This window comes from Piliocolobus tephrosceles, chromosome 3 (genome assembly GCF_002776525.5).
Source record: "Piliocolobus tephrosceles isolate RC106 chromosome 3, ASM277652v3, whole genome shotgun sequence".
Classification (NCBI taxonomy): Eukaryota; Metazoa; Chordata; class Mammalia; order Primates; family Cercopithecidae; genus Piliocolobus; species Piliocolobus tephrosceles.
In genome coordinates this window covers 174371441-174389805 of record NC_045436.1, presented here as the reverse complement: position 1 = coordinate 174389805, position 18365 = coordinate 174371441, and positions in this window count along the sequence as shown.

The following is an 18365-nucleotide window of genomic DNA, read 5'->3' as shown; positions in this document are numbered from 1 at the left end:
TTTTTCTTAGTTTGATTTAAAATCTTATATTAAAAGTTTGAAAAAAAACCTAGACATTTCGTAATCATTCCATATTTGAAGGAATGAATGAGAATATATATTATGCAAGCATAGAGAAGGGTACAAGGGTCTCTTCTGATCCCCAGAACACTAATTACAGGCTTCTCTGTACCTCTTTAATTATATTTTCTTTCTCACCTCCGTGTCCTCACCCTGGCACCTTTCCTCTCTCTATGTTGGATTATCCAGCTGTTACACATCTATCAGGATCCTATTACTTCCTCATGACCCAGGTTAAACTGTTCTTCCTCTGAGGTGCTCTTTCAGACTCTCATGTTCTCTCTCTTGAATTCCTATTACATTCTTTGGGCAATTTCCTCATCATTTCAGGAAGTTTGTAATTTTTACTATTTTGTTAATTTTATTTTCATATTTATATTCTGCTATGCACCGAATGCTTATGTTTTCCCAAAATTTATATACTGAAGCCCAAATCTTCAATGCGATGATATTCAGAGGTGGAGTCTTTGAGGAGTAATTAGATCATGAAACTAGAGCCCAGATGTACGGGATTAATGCCCTTTTAAGTGGCTAAAAAGGACGAGAAGTCTTTCTCTTTGATATGTCCTCATGACAGTGAGAACACGACCATCTGTAAACCAAGAAGAAAGCATCCATGTTGATCTCAGAACCCCAGCCTCCTGAATTGTGCTAAATAAATGTCTATTGTTTAAGGCACTTTATCTATGGCATTCTGTTATAGCAGCGTGAACTGACTCAAACATAGGCCTTATCGCTTCCTTTTTACTGTGTATTTCCTGAGATTAAGGAGGTTACCTAATGCCTTGTACGGCATCCCTTGCTTGGGCTTGGTAGTGGAAGGAAGTATCAAGTTTCTCATATTGTGTCTATTTCAGAATCTATGTTCAGTTCCGCCTCCACTAGCATGTAACTTTTCCCATAAAGAGAAGGAAGAATAAGCACATACTCCAGCCTAGAAACAAGGTCAATTTTCAAACTCAAGGTCAACTATGGACTTGAATGAGGCAGAGTTGTATGGCCATGAAGACAGATAAATAATTTTAGCTGGGGTTTAAAAGTGATTAGCAGACATTTTTAGAGTATACTGTCAAAAAATAAAACACTTCTTTATTGATATTCGAAGTTAACTTTGAACACTTATTAAAGACAAATTGAGGATGTTCTGCAATTAGTAATAGGATTCTGAGAAACTCTACTCATTATGGATTAGCTGTTCATGCAACACAACTAATGAGCCTTTTTTTGCCTTCAAGAATGCCTATCAGAACTTTTAAGACTTGGAGGCCTCATGTTCTCTCAAAGCTCCAAGCCCTTTTACATATTTCTCATCTGCCTGAAGCCACCCTCTCTTTACCAAGGTAACTCCTTTGCCAGGAGTTTTCTTAGAAACAAAAATATCACTGGTACACAAACAGGCGCATAAACCAGTAGAACAGAATATAGAACCCAGACACAAGGCTGCACACCTACGACCACCTGGTCTTTGACAAAGCTGACAAAAACAAGCAATGGGGGAAAAGACTCCCTATTTGATAAATGTTGCTGAGATAACTGACTAGCCATATGCAGAAGATTGAAACTGTACCCCTTACTTATACCACATACAAAAATCAACTAGTGTTATACTAAAAAGTTAAATATAAAAGCCAAAACTGTAAAAATCCTGGAACACAATGCAAGCAATACCATCCTGGACATAGGAGTCAGCAAGGATTTCATGACAAAGACACCAAAAGCAATTACAACAAAAGCAAAAATTGACAAATGGCATGTAATTAAACTTAAGTGTTTCTTCACAGCAAAATAAACTATCCACAGAGCAAACAGACAATCTACAGAATGGTAGAAAATTTTTGCAAACTATGCATCTGATAAAGGTCTAATATTCAGCATCTGTAAGAAACTTTAAAAAATTTACAAGAGAAAAACTAACAACCCCATTAAAAAGTGAACAAGTGACATGAACAGACACTTTTCAAAAGAAGACACACATGTGGCCAACAAGCATATGAAAAAAGCTCAATATCACTGATCATAAGATAAACTCAAATCGAAACCACAGTGAGATACCATCTCACACCAGTCAGAATGGCTGTTATTAAAAAGTCAAAAAATAACAGATGCTGACAAGGTTGTGGAAAGGAACATACATACACTCTTGGTGGAATGTAAATTAGTTCAACCATTGTGGAAAGCAGTATGGTGATTACTCAAAGAACTAAAAGCAGAACTACCATTTGACCCGGCAATCTCATTACTGGGTCTATACCCAGAGAAATACAAATCATTCTACCATAAAGACATCCACACAAATGTTTTTGCAGCACTTTTCACAATAGCAAAGACATGGAATCAACCTATTGTTTATCCATCAGTAACAAATTGGATAAATAAAATTTGGTACACATACACTATGGAATACTATGCAGCCATTAAAAAAGAATGAGATTATATCTTTTGTGGAAACATGAATGGAGCTGGAGGCTATTATCCTCAGCAAATGAATGCAGGAACAGAAAACCAAATACTACATGTTCTCACTTATAAGTCAAAGCTAAATGGTGGGAACTCATGAATACAAATAATGGAGCAACAGACACTAGGGTCTACTTGAGTGGGGATGGTGGGAGAAAGGAGAGGAGCAGAAAAAATAACTATTGGGTACTAGGCTTAATACCCGAGTGATTAAATAATCTGTATAACAAACCCCCATGATATGAGTTTACCTGTATAACAAACCTTTACTTGTACACCCGAACCTAAAATAAAAGTAAACAATTTTATATGGATAAATTATGAGGGCTTACAAATACACTCGAACACACATATGTTTGTGTATGTGTGTGTATATATATATATGTGCATATGTATATTTCTGTACATATGTTTTTAATAGCTCTAATTAATTACAATTCAAAGTGGTAATAATTGCATGCAAGTTTGCTCCAAAGTACACCGGTGAAGATGAAAGGAAAAACTCCATGAATAACTTAAGCTCCTTATTGAACCAGTGTGCAGCACGTATTACTAATATTAAAATAACTTCTAGTAAAAAATTTTACCAGGGTGATTTCACACATCTTCTCCAATGTCACTTCTGCTGGGAAACAAAGACAGATCTTCTCCCATCTTTCTTCCCAGCTTCCAGCTAAGTTAGTTGTTTCTCTCACATGCATCCTGAACTTTCACTATTATAGCGCTTGTTGACTCTAATTCCCTTTTTAATTGCCCCTCTTCTCTGATAAACTATAAGCTTTATGAAGGTAGGAACCAAGCCTATCATCTTGTTAGCTGTTAACTTTCCCTTGCCTAGGACATTGCATTGACATAATAGATACTCTGAAAATATCTGTTAAAAAAAAAAGTAGGCACAGTTGTCAGTCTTAGGCAATGAAAGAGGAGAAATCCAGGCAAACCAAACCAGAGTCTTGTCTTTCAATTACCCCTGGCTAAAGTTTCTCACACTATTGAGGAAGAGATTGGCATTTACACTAGAAATCTAGTGTACAGTAGTATAGTACAATGCATTTGTTAAAAATATGGTAAACTGACCGGGCGTGGTGACTCACACCTTTAATCCCAGCACTTTGGGAGGCCAAGGGGGGCAGATCACAAGGTCAGGAGATGGAGACCACAGTGAAACCCCATCTGTACTAAAAAAAAAAGAAAAGAAAAAAATTATCCGGGCATGGTGGCGGGCGCCTGTAGTCCCAGCTACTCAGGAGGCTGAGGCAGGAGAATGGCGTGAACCCGGGAGGCAGAGCTTGCAGTGAGCCGAGATTGCACCACTGCACTCCAGCCTGGGCGACAGAGCGAGTCTCTGTCCCCCCTGCCAAAAAATGGTAAACTACTTAGAGCTCTAATTTTGTAGATTAAGTTTAGTGACTTTCATCTGCATGGGTTGCTTCCTCCTAAAGTTTTTTGTAAAAGAATTTGAACAAATTATTTCATAGAGCGATGCCTGGACTCTGGGGCCCCTACCCCAAATCGTTGCTGTCAAGTTTTGTCCACAGAATGGACATTATCATTTAAATGTCTACTTTACATATACTCCTGACTAGGAATAATTACTAAGGTTAACACAAGCTCATAGTTGTTAAGTACTTACTATGTGCCAGGCACTGTGTTAAGTAATTTGCATCAGCTATCTGAGAGTCACGGCCCCTATACCAGGTTGGCACTCTTATTATCCTAATTTATTAATTTATATACTGACATTTACTGGCTTCATGTCATGTATAAGATATTGAACTCAGCATCAGGGATACAATAGGGAATAAAATAAGTATAAATTATACTGGAAATTACATTCTAGTAGCGGAGAAGAGAGAAATGAGAAAAACTGAACATGCAAATTTTATTAGATGTTAAGAATGTTATAAACAAGTGTCAGTAGAGAAGAGAAAAAGAGTTCTAGGAAGTGCAATATTGCACAGAGTTCAGGGAAAGTGTCTTAGTCTGTTTGGGCTATTATAACCCATAAACCACGTGGCTTACAAACAACAGACATTTATTTCTCACTGTTCTGGAGGCTGGAGATTCCAAGATGAAGGTGCCAGCAGATTCGAAGTCTGGTGAGGGACTCGCTTTCTGATCATAGCTAGTGCCTTCTCACTGCCACATGGTGGCATAGTCACTGTCCTCACATGGTGGAAGGAACAAAGCAGCTCTCTGGGGCCTCTTTTATAAGGGCACTAATCTCATTCATGAGGGCTCCACCCTCATGACCTACTAATCACCTCCTAAAATTCCCACCTCCTAATACCATCACTTTGGGGATTAGATTTCGGCATAGGCATTTTGGGGGGACACAGATATTCAGACCACAGCAGAAGGCTTCACTTATAGGGTGCATGTGAGCAAAACCCTGAAGGAGGTAGGATGGGGAACCATTCAGATATCTCAGGGAAGAATATTGTAGGCAAAGACAGCAGCATGTGCAAAATTCTGACATAGGAGCATATTGGAGTAGTTAGGGAATAGCAATGAAACCAGTGTGGTTAAAATCAGTGAGTGAACAAAAAGCAATTGTCAAGAAGGGGCCAGATCACATAAGACATTGTTGGCTATTTTGAGGATTAAGGCTTTATTTTGAGTGACAGATGTTGTTGGAAGATTTTGTGCAGAAAATGATCTGGTTTACATTTTAAAAGGATATTCTGGCTTCTGTAAAGAGGATAGCTTGAGTGGGAAAAGGGAAGAACTAACAAGTTTCAATAGGAGGCTATTACAATAACCCAGGTAAGAGGGCATGGTGGCTTGAAACAGTGTTTTATTGGTGGAGATGATGATAACTGCTCAGGTTCAATACGTATTTTTATGTGGAGCTCACAGGATTTGCTGATGGATTGGATGTGGGTTATGAGAGAACAAGAGAAATCAAGGATGGCACCAGAATTTTTGCCCCAAGCAACCAGGAATTTGGAGTTGCTATTTACTAAAATGCTTAAGATTGAAGGAGGGACATATTTGGGAGAAAAGAACAAGAGATTGGACTTGGACTCATTAGGTCTGAGTTTCCTATTAAATATCCAGTGGAGGTGGTAAGTACGGGTTGGATATATGTGTCTGGAGTTGAGCCGACTGCTCAGGCTGGAGACACAAATTTGACAATGCTCAATGTAAGAATGGTATTAAAAACCCTAGAAACTGAGCTGACTCATCCAGGAAATGAGAGTTGAAAGAGTAGCAGTTCAAGGACTGAGACCTGGGGCTGCCCAACATTTAGGTATTGTGTTCATTCAGGGAAGCAGATGCTCAGACACTGTTAGGAGGGCAAGAGCCTTCTTGGGACATTTTGCCTGTGAAAGACAAAGGGGAAGGAAGTGGAGTTGCATGAGGAAAGGCAGACGACAAAGCAGATCTGATAGCTTGAAACAGAAGAGTCTGTGGGAGGCAGGATTGGGAGAGTTAGCCTCCAATTTTGATACAGCTCTGATAAGGTTTTGGCCAACCCAAGGAAAAAGGTGGCATTTTTGCAGAGCCCCATTTTGGATAAACATAGCCAATCCCTAGTGCTCTTGCTGTGCTCTGTCACTGATTTGGGGCTTCTGACAAATCTTAGTGTCAGCTTGAACTCTGCAGTAGACCCCAAACACTCTGCAGCTGAAGCCTGGTTGCAAATGACCCTGCTTGCAACTAAAAGGCAAGTTTGTTCTTAAATGAAAATCTGAGCAGCACACTTCATTGGCTGCCACAGATACCACTTGTGGCCATACGGATGCCCCAGCACAGAGAGACTAGGCAACTAGGCTGAATTCACAGAGAAAGTAGGTAGATATAAGTTCTGGCAGCCGGATTGTGGATGTGGTCCTCCACTGTGCATGTAGGACAATGTCAAATAGTGAATTAAACTTTATTTGACATTGTACCTAGAACTCAGTTAAAGAAGCACAAACAATTGGTTTGGGTAGCTGTGTACCAATTTGATAGCTCTCCCTTTTCTTTGGTTCTAAAACTTTATTGGAATGTCTGCCTCTCCTCCTTACCTGACTCACCACAGCAGCCACACCAACACTACATAGTTGATTCCTGAGCCAAACTCAAAGTATTTGCAGATAACTCACAAATGTTCCCTCCTCAATAAAGCTATCTCTGGTTCTCTAAGGAACGGTAGGTATTCTTGGACTACTCTAAAGCTGCATAGCATTTTATCCTAATTATCCTTATTATGTTCTACCTTTCATGATAAGTATGTGCCCCACTTCCCTATTCTTCGGCATCAGTCCTTCCTCCTGCATTGGCAGACTGAGGGACTCAAGCCCTATGCCTGACCCGTTGCAGGCTCCTTCTGCTACTCTCCAGCCACAGGTCTTTATCAATCACCCCTCCTTTCTCACTCCTCAGGGCCTTTTTCACAAGCTGTTCTTTCTCTTGGAATGACTGCCCAAGTTTCAGCATGAGAGCTCTCTTCTTTGAATACATTTCCTCTCCTACCTCCTACGAATCTCATCTAGATGTCTCTCCTCTGTGCTCCTACTCACACTATACTGATGGCATTTAAAGATTTTTGATGATGACCTGAAGTCAGAAACGCCTTTTACAACATGACCTGGTACACAAACCCACGTATACAGAGCCTCCTGTGCAATCAGAACACAATTGTTTTACCAAACTCTTGTATCTTTACTGCAGTACAACGCACCCTGATATATTCTGGCCTATTTTATTCCTTTAAAAAATGCTGTCTGCAGCCCAGTAAATTGATTTAATGACCTGCCAGTGGGTCTCAACATACAGTATGAAAAACACCACCCTTCGTGAGCCTTCGTTAATACACTGGGCTCACAATGCTGACATCATTAGTATAGTTGTCTGTTTCTCCAGGGAGGCAGTAAACGCTGAGGATAGAAATCATATCTTATTATTGTTTTTCCTTCTATTTCAGCACCAGGAAATGTCTAAGAAATGAATAAATGAATGCATGCAAGCTCGGAGGTCTTGACAATAACCTACTTCGAGTTTGAAAATGCAGCACTGGAATGTTTGCATTCGACTTACCAGAAGCTTCTCCCTCACCTCTTGGCTGTGAACTCCATAGCGCCCTCCCACAGTATGTCAAAGGTGTTGTTGGATCAGCAGTCCCCCTATTCTGGAACATTTTCTCTTTCTACTTCATTTGTGTTGTTTGCGTTGGAGGTACCCCGATCTTACAGAGCTATTTCTCTGACTTTAGGTGATGGGCACCCAACATAAGGTGAGCCAATTTCTAAACCTGAGACCAGAATGCGTGTGAGTCAGTTTTTCTCCAGGCATGGGAAGACAAGTTTTCTGCTACATGGAGTAAGCCAGACCATAGAGTATGATGTAGAGACCGAAGAACCAAGGAAAGATAGAGATGGAGCAGGTATCCTGGCACCATTTCTAAACCCCTGGTTCCAATGTTTTAAAAGCCAACAGAGCTCTGCATATTTCCTGTTGGGTGATTCAGCTGTCAAGTGCCCCAAGATGCTTCCACTAAGTTCCTTATTCATTGGTGTTATGGTCTTAACAATACCACTGGCTTTTGTCAATTTGATGTAGGTTTCTGTCAATGGGGAAAAATAAGTCCAAAATCACACAGTTCAAATACCAGAGAAGCGTGTGGCTGGGTAGACAGTGACTTGTGGTTATGACTAAGTCTCTATTCTAGACACCATCATTTCCTCAACTCTGTCAGGAAAGAGGCCTAGAATATTTGCTTGGGAATGCAATTATTCTTTAAACCAAGAGACAGGTCATGGTTGTACCAGAAAAGTCAGAGGGAGGCTTTTTACTTTTCATTTATAAACAAGAATAGGTAGTAAAAATCATTTTACTGAATGAACTCTGGCATTTTTGCCTTCATTTTTCTAATTCCATAAAATCTACATAGTTCTGAGTTTTGTTGTGAAGATTAAATAATACAATGAATGTGAAATACGTAACATAATTCTTAACATGGAGTAATAAATATAGCTCTTCTAATTATTCCTTTTCTTGTAAAAATCATGCCACAGTCTTCTAATTTTTAAATTATTTCTTGTTTCAAAAGTTAATGTCTTAGATAAAGCAGAGATTTACTGTGCCCCCATCACTCTTGTGATTTAGGGTTCTATTATCATTTGCTGAATCACTAAATCTCCAGTGATTTGCATGCTTGTTGGTTAATAAATAGTAAAAATAATACCACAAAAAATAAAGATGATTTTATTTTTAAAGCAGCCTAGAAAATAGCTGGTCAACAGACCAAAATGGGATGAGATGATAGACATTTCTGTAGATAAAGCATCTACCACCACTGACCATTCCTAACTCAATAAAAATGTTTGTCCCGCTTTGCCAGACAGATAATTAAACAGCTTGTCCTGTCCGGATCCGATGCTGAGATGTCAGAGAAAATTGAGTTTCTGAATTTTGCCATATTTTGTAGTGGCCAGAATCTCACTATGAGAGACAGCAGGTTTGAGTTGCAGAATTTGACTTCTCTCTTCAATGTATTTTACTGGAGAAGCTGAAATTCTACCTCTGAGGCTTCGGACAGCCTCTGTAGCCTAAGCCGCTCAGTCTGAGGTTGCTTCAGGGATGGAAAAGTGATCTTAATTATAGATAATCATAGAGCTCTGCCTGTGCTCTGGCCCCCAAAAAGGCCATGGATGAAAAGTGGGGTGACAGGGGTAGTTCTTCTCCTTTCTCCATTTTCCACCGGGTCCCTACATGTGAAAAATTGGTTCAGAGGATGGTATTCAGAATCAAGATGGAGAACCACAAAGGAAGTGAAATGTAAGCTGGACGCTGTTTTTCAGTGGGCAGAGATGGGGCTCTCTGGGCCACATGACCTCGGGAAATGGGGATAATCAAAATCGCCTGTGAAGTTTTTGTCAGATTATCAAAACCCCTTTATACAAGACTATTAGAATGAATTTAGATCAGAAAAGCTCTGAGACTATTCTGTTTGCAATTTTAATATACCACTATCACTACTACTCCAGAAAAATAACAGTTTTCTCCAGACCATTTTCTCACTGAAAACTTTCTCTACTATGCTGGCCAAGAATTCAATTCCACTGTTGCTACATCACACAGAAGAGAAGACGAGGTGGTACTGCCACTGGCCCCGCGGTTTAGTCCTTCAGATCTCTTGATCATCTCTCTTTGTAATATTGTCCTACTATGCCTGAGTCCAGAACCCTTCAACACACCTCCGCAAAATCTCCCTGTGCCCCAAAGTGGACCGTGTGCTTCCCTTGTAATCTAGTTCCATATAATAATGGAGCTACAAGACAGCTTTCAGCTCACTCCATTTGTTCAACTCCAGCTGCTTCATAGACTATGAATTCAAGAGTCAAAGGAGGAAAAGTGAGGTTCTCAAGATGAACAAGTGAAAGAGGAAAATTTAGCATTTAATATGTCATAATTCACTGTTTTGCATTTGTATGACCGAGTTCTTTACTACTGGCATATACCTTTTTTGTGAAGTGATCAACAGGAAAGTCACATACCAGTCTCCTATTATGCTGATCTCTCTGCACTGTGTTATTATCCCCACATCATGCATGTCCAGGGTGAACAAAGAAAGACACCTCCTTTCAAGGATCCAACGTTAAGTGCAGAAGAATAAGTACACACACTACGGCAAAGCTACTCAAGAATTCATTCAGCTACCATAATGGTGTATATGCAGAATTTAGAAAAAATAAAAATAAAAAAAAAAAACCAGCAAAAAGTAGCCACAACAAAACCAATATTGATAGGTTGAACATTGTGGACTTTTGCCCCCAGTATTCATTCTCTTCTAATAACAGAATTTCTGTTTTCCTCCTGGGCATTCATGTCTCCTTCATTTTCAATCATGCAGTCTGAGCACAGTGTGGGTGAAAACTGTGACACAGACTGGTGTAGTGGCTTTCTTGATGCAGCTGTGGCAAATTAACATAAATTTAGTGATTTACAGTTCTGGAGGTCAGAAGTACAAAGTGGTTTTCGTGAGACTAAAATCGAGACATCAGCAAGCAGGGCTAGTTCCTTGTGGAGACTCTGGAAGGAGAATATGTTCCTTGCCACTTCCAGCCTGCACAGGCTTCTGGCAGCCCTTGGTTTGTGGCCACATCACTCCAATCTCAGATTCCACTGTCACAGTGCTTTTTATACTGTGGCCTCTAACTCGTTTGCTTTTCTGTTACAAGAACCCTTATAATCACATTGGATAATATTTCCATCTCAAAATCCCTAATATAATAATATCTGCAAAATCCCTTTTGTCCTAAGGTAACAGGTTCTGGGGAATAGGACATTCATACCTTTGGGTGTCATTACTTAGTCTACCACAACCAGCCAATCAAAGCAGCAAATATCTTCAGCAACAGTCATTGTTTTGGATAAGTAAATGGTCCAGGTTGATCTAATCATGAAAATCCTGGGACTTATGAACTGGCACTGAGGGCGGTAAGTTCTCACTCTGGGCCTCCTTGGGGCCATGAAGCAATGGGCTAGCACTGGCATACCTGCAGCTGTCCTGTCACTCCACGTGCGTAACTTGTATCAGAGCAAGAGTTACCCCAGTGATTGAGCCTCTGCTCAGGTCTATGTCTAGGCTACCATTTTGAAAGTAAATGTGCTTCCATTTGCTGAAGTCAATTGAAATTTTTTGTGTCATTTTCAGTCCAAAACGTCTTACCAGCTATAAATAATACTAATTTTACTGATTTCTTACTCTATTCCCAGCACTCTAAGAGTTTTACATGGATCATCTCACTTTATCCTCGCACAGCCCTATAATTACGTAGTTACTGTTATTATCCTCACTTCCTATGAGAAGGCTTGAGGCTTAAAGAAGCTGAGTGATCAGCCGATGGACACAGAGCTGGTTAGTAGAGAAGCCTGGATATCACCGTCTTTCTTCTCAGACTCAACCATTCTGCTAAAAATCACCTTGTGATGAAGGAAAAGGCTGAGTAAAATGGCAGGGTCCATTTAATAAAATTATAATAATATAAACAATCTTTGCATAGCAACCGTTATAGAGAGGCAATATCTTTGGGGAATCATTTTGTACTTTTTCCTACATATTGTAAATTTTCTATAATTACAGTTTCTCACCTTTTTAATGGAAACTAATTTTTATTTAACCAGAGATGACCTTTTTCTCTGCACAACTTGTGTCTGAGTATTGGTCTTGTGATCATAAGAATGGCAGGTAAGATTTTGAAGCCTAGTGCAACATGCTACTAATTGCTACATTTACACTCATCTTCCTGGGAGTTGGGCTGTAAATGTACATGCATGCTTCAACCATTGTGTTGGTGACATTAATAAGAAATTACGTTCTTTTCTTCCTAGCAGAGGACTAGGTAAGTAGGTCTCTGATAGATGTAATCATCATAAGGTTTCAAAATGAACTATTTTTTTTAACAAATACAAAAACTCAAATATGTATGATGTATACATACCTATAGGTTGGTTTATAAATACATTCATCATGAAAACTTTTTAAACTTGCCATTCGAACGTTAACTTGGTTAATGAATCTCTCTGTTATTTGTCTATGTCACAGTGTCTCTAACATGAAGTTGGCATTTTGGGGACAGATACTGTGTACCAGACATATTGTCAGGTAATTTAACCACATCATCTCATTTAATCCTCACAAAAACTCTATGAGATGAGAAAACTACATCTTTTAGATAAGGAACCTGCAGCTATGAGCTTATGAGATTTGCTCTGGGTAGCACAGCATGCAAGAGTGAGAGCTGTGACAGACTGTGGTCCTATACCAAAACATGTACATCTCCCCCTTCACATTCCTGTGTTTTCACCTATGAAACCCTATAGTATTATGCAAAGCATTACCTGACCCAGTATTTAAATGTAAGCTACATTGTATCATTTTACATTGTTTATTTACATATACTATAACCATACAGCTTTGTATTTTATAGACTGCCTACTTCTGAGAATGAATGAGAATTAGAGAACCATATGAACTTCAGAGTTAGATTTGGATTTCGATCCTGGCCCTAGTAGATTCTAGCTATGTGTCCTTGGGTAAGTTACATGACCTTGGTAAACTCCTTCATCTGAATATAAGAAAGATAACTGCACCCCTGTAGACCTGCTATGAGCAGAAAGTAAAGGGATACATCCAAAGTTGTTGCAATAGAGGCTGGTTGGTGTTCCCTCTTTCCCAGCCTTTAGGGAGGTTGGTATAGGTCTGTAAATATGGTCTGATGGATTAGCTAAATTAAATTAAATTAAAACCCTTTCTTTCCTATTCCCTGGCCACATTCCTCTTTCGAAAAGATGTGTAGGCAGAAGAAGGAATGAATAGCTGGCATTCTGATGAAAATACTCCATCTTTCTGGTAAGGAGAATTCATGCGATAGATCAGAGCTCGTGTGGCAGGTTTCATTTTTATAGCCTGACGAGTGGCACATTTTGCTTCTTTTGTTTGCTTTTATCTTGAGGTCAAAGAAATGATGCAATACATTATCACAAGTGCACACCCTTCATTTCTTGAACATCTGTGCTCAGAGCATATGTGTGCCTAGACAAGTGGATTCGTCTTGCTGCTATCTGGTCTCTTATGTATTGGCTGCTTTGCAGCATGGTGAATTTATTTTGACCATTTCTGCCAAATAATGACAAGTTTAAGGGGAAATCAGGAAAAGGGAAACCTTTGTTTTCCATCTGGAAAGAACTCTGAGATATTTATTAGCCTCCTTCTCTCTTAAGTCATCAAGGTTTAAATATGTTCAAGAGCCACAAGGCCTGAAGTTAAGTTATTACTATTGGCTTATCTTGAGCAAATTTTGGCTTGTAGACAGACACCCATGTGGTTTGAATTTCTTCCATAATAAGCTTAAAATATGAGGGTGTAATTAGTGAGTCTTGGAGTTGAATGAATTTACAAGCATGCAAACTCTTGAGATAAGCCAAGTGCCTGTGGCAATACCCCATCCTAATGAGAGGCTTCCCAGGAATTTCCTGAAAAAAATTATTTTCAGTACCCCAACATGATTGTTATGGGCCGGGCGCGGTGGCTCAAGCCTGTAATCCCAGCACTTTGGGAGGCCGAGACGGGCGGATCACAAGGTCAGGAGATCGAGACCATCCTGGCTAACCTGGTGAAACCCCGTCTCTACTAAAAAAAAAAAAAAAAAAAAAAAAAAAAAAACTAGCCGGGTGAGGTGGCGGTGCCTGTAGTCCCAGCTACTCGGGAGGCTGAGGCAGGAGAATGGCATAAACCCGGGAGGCGGAGCTTGCAGTGAGCTGAGATCCGGCCACTGCACTCCAGCCTGGGCGACAGAGCGAGACTCCGTCTCAATAAAAAAAAAGAACATCATCCAAATAAGAATTTAAAAATGTGGGAGACATCTTTGATACCTCCTTCTTCCTCTCCCCAAGCATCAAGTCGTGTTGATTTTACACATTTCCATTCTCTCTCAATTAAATATCCAATTGCCTTCTAATATCTGCCATTTGGCCCTCTAATGTGTTTGTCTTGCAGCCAACTATGAGTTTTCATCCACAAAATCTGATCACATAATGAGCTGTTCACTATCATGTCTCCATTATGTAGCACTGTGACTGACACGTTAGATGCTTGATAAGGCATTGCTGAATGACTAATATACTACTGTGTAAGTGAACTGGGGAACTTGAAGCACATTTCACCTCCATTTTTCTTACCTGAGATGAATATTTGGATACATACTATTCAAGTGGATTAAGGGACAATGTATTTGATCCAGATGTACAGGAAAGGTACCATAGACCAGCAAGGCTACTTAAGTCAATCAGAATTTTGCTTTCCAATAAAATAGTGTTGTAATGATATTTTGGAGTTTGGTCTTGAGGGCTCTCTCTTGAGAGTGACCCCAAGTCAAGATAGCAACTCTCTAGGAGAGCCATGATAGGGGAAATGTTAGGTTTGAGTGTGTGTTTCAGGTGAGATACAATGAGAAAGTGAAGCCAAAATGCATGAAATAGAAAAAGTATATATTTTGTACATGTCCCAGAGAGGTTACGGATGCTGATGGGAAGTTCAGAGCAGGTGAAAAGCTCAACCAGCAGGGGACCAGCGCAGGACCCAACCTGTGGGACTATGCCCCCATTAAGGTCTATTGGCATTATCCCTTAGGCTTTTCCGACGAGGTTGTGGACTGGCTAATTTAAAGAGAATATGTGTGAAAGGAGGAACTTATTTACGTGACTCTGAGGTTCACAATAAGATTGCTCATAGTCAGCAGCTGTGGGTATGCAGGGTTTTGCATCACTGGGATGAGGAACAAGCAGAATCTATCAGAGTCACATGGGGAGGGGAAATTATAACTAGGTCAGAGGTTACATGGTGACATGGCATGCCTGGGTTTCAAATAAATTACGTTGGGCCTAAAAATGAATGCTGAGGCAGCAACTATATTAAACAAATTTATGAACACTAAATATTTAATAAGGAATTTAATAAAGAACAAGAACCTTCCTCTGATCTTAAAATAATATTTATTCTGGTAGGATAATATAATATCTTGAAGCCCAGCTAGCGATTTTTTAAGAAGAACATATGTATTCAGAGAATCAGAGCCAGCTGTCAGTGAGTAATATCAGTAAATGAAGATCCTGTTAAGAGAGTCATCTCAAACTCTGTAACACTAAGAGGTAGAGTGTTGTATACAGAGTTAGGGAGGGCTGGGGAGCCTGATAGTTCAGTCCCAGAGATGAACTCGGCATATCTTCCTGCTAACAATTTCACTTGAATGATGAAGATAGTGGGGAAACAGGTAAATGTTTATTCTTAGAGCTTATATCATATCCAACAAATCTGTTTTAATTCCACACAATTACTTGTTAATGTTATGTGCCGGGTTTACATTTTGATAATAAAAGGAAAACATTAACTCTTACACATCCGATCAATTCTTTATACCAAATGCTCAAATGTGATTTTTTTCACAAATACGTAATTCTGCTGTTTCATTTTCAACTTCAGTGAGTTTTCTCAGCGAATCTGTGTGATTTGCGTGTAGTGATGTCAGCATCGTTGTGTGTTTGCCAGTATGAAGGGAAACCTCTTTGACCCTGCCTGTCCCCCAACATTAGGCTCAGATATAGACATGAAGGTGTGCTTGAAACCCGCTGGAATGTCCTTCCTGAAGCCTGTTGAGTTTCTCTTCCAATATTTCATGATGGCTTCAAATATGGATCACAATTTTCTTATGCAGTTTTGTTTTCTTGCAAGGTTTTCTTTTCTTTTTTTAAAATTTTCTTGCAAATTGTGCTTTCTGAGAGATAGAGAGAGAGAGAGAGAGGGAGACAGAGAGAGAGACTCTTGCTCTGTCACCCAGGCTGGAAGGCAGTTACACAATCTCGGCTCACTGCAACCTCTGCATCCCGGGGTTGAGGCAATTCTTGTACCTCAGCCTCCTGAGTTGTTGGGATTATGGCTGCTCGCCACCATGCCTGGCCATATATATACATATATAGTATTTTTATTAGAGACGGTGTTTTGCCATGTTGGCCAGGCTGGTCTCAAACTCCCAACCTCAAGTGATCCGCCTACCTCAGCCTCCCAAAGCGCTGGGTTTACAGGCCAGAGCCACTGCACCCAGCCTACTTATGCCCCTTCCTTCTACATTTCCAACCTTACTATCTGCTCTGATTTATGCCTTTTTAGGGGGTGATCATTCTTTTCATTCTTTTAACCCAGTACAGACTATTTGCCCTGTAAAATGGCTTCATTAACAATATTCTCTAGACTTCCCATTTCTACTGCCCTGTGTTGGTTTTACCACTTTCTGGTGGTCATGTCTTCTTGTTTTTATTTTCTTGTATGCTAGAGTACGTTCTCAAGGAACTTCCTAACAGTGTATGGGAGAAATAAACTTCATTCTTATCTGCCCTGACAATTTGGCTGTGTATAAAATTCTGGGTTGGAAACTGTCCTTCTCTTACATCTCAGAAATCCTTTCTGTTGTTTTCTGGCATCCAGTGTTCCTGATGTATTTGAAGATACCCTGACCTCTCCAGAAGACTATAGGTCCTTTGTTTGATCATTAGTGTTCTAATTTTTTTTTTTTTTTTTTTTTTTTTTTTGACACGGGGTCTTGCCTTATCACCCAGGCTGGAGTGCAGTGGTGCCATCTCAGCTCACTGCAACATCCGCCTCCTGGGTTCAAGCAATTCTTCTGTGCTAGCCTCCCGAGTAGCTGGGATTACAGGCATCCACCACCATGCCCAGCTAATTTTTGTGTTTTTAGTAGAGACAGGGTTTCAACATGTTGGCCAGGCTGGTCTTGAATTCCTGACCTCAGGTAATCCACCCACCTCAGTCTCTCAGAGTGCTGGTATTATAGGTGTAAGCCACTGCACCTGGCCTGAATTTTTTAAATGACGTATCTGATGAGAGCTTTCAAAAAATCATCTTGTTTGGCACGTATTAGGCCTTTTCCTTTTTACTGACATCATATTTGCTGAAGGGTTAACAAATAATTGAATCTACTCATTTGAAGTACAGTTTAAGTTTTCACAAAGGTATACTATCATGTATTCATCATCATCTGATGAAATAGAATATCTAGCAACACCAGTAGTTCCCTCTTGCGCCTTCTTAATTGATCTCAACTCCTCATCTCCAATTTCTGACAACCACTGACCTTATTTCCATCTCTTTATTTTGTCTTTGCCAGAACGTCACATAAATAGACTCAAACAGTATATAGACCTTGGTGTCTCACGTCTGTCACATAATACTTTTGAGATTTATTCATGTTGCTGAATATATCAATGGCTTGTTTCTTATTATTACTGTAGTATTCCATTGTTGGTATGTACCCAGATTTGTTTATCCAATCACCAGCTGATGATTTGATAGTCCTATGAGTTGCTTCTTGATATCATATAAAGATGCTATAAACTTTTATTTACAGGTGTTTGTGTGGCCAGATATTTTGACTTCTCTTGGGCAAATAACTAGGAGTGGGACTCTAGGGTTATCTGGTAATCACTTGTTTATGTTTATAAGGTATTGACAATTATTTTTTCCAAAGAGGCTGCACTGTTTCATATTTCTACTTGCAGTGCATGAAAGTATAAGTTTGTCTGAATATTCATCAGCAGTTAGTATTTTCCATATTTATTTTTAAATATTAACTATTCTAGTGGAAGTATGGCTGTATCTTGTGGTTGGGACATTTTCCATTTGAAGATTTCCATTTTCTTCAGTTCTAGACACTTTTCTTGTATTATGTCTTTGGCAATATCCTTCCCTGCCTTGTCCCTATTACTCTCATCCAGGATTCCTTTTATTCAATGTTGGGACCACTGGATTTGTCTCTTCTCTTACATTCTTCTCTATCTTTTTGTATCTAAGTTCTGTGCAATTTCTTTGACTTTACCTTTAGCCCATCTATTTTTTCCCTTTAATTTTACATGTAGTATTTTTTAACCTCCAAGATGTCTTGTTATCTTACAGTTTCTTTTTTCCAACATTCTATTCTGGTTTTTTGAAGGCAAGTTGTCCTCAAATTTTTGTCAAGATATGAATTGGAATCTATTTCCTGATTAGAGCAATCTATTTCTCCTTGAGTCTTTATTTATCAATGATTTATCTTTGTCTTTCTCCATTAAGCTTTCTTCATATTTCCTGTGTTATCTTTTCACATTAAGAAATTAGGCAAAAGGATGCTTCCTGGAAGCTCCATGTAAAATGAACAAGGTAGGCTGGGCGCTGTGGCTCATACCTGTAATCCCAGCACTTTGGGAGGCTGAGGTGGGTGGATCACCTGAGGGCAGGAGTTCAAGACCAGACTGGCCAACGTGGTGAAATGCCATCTCTACTAAAAAGTACAAAAAAAAAAAAAAAAAAAGAA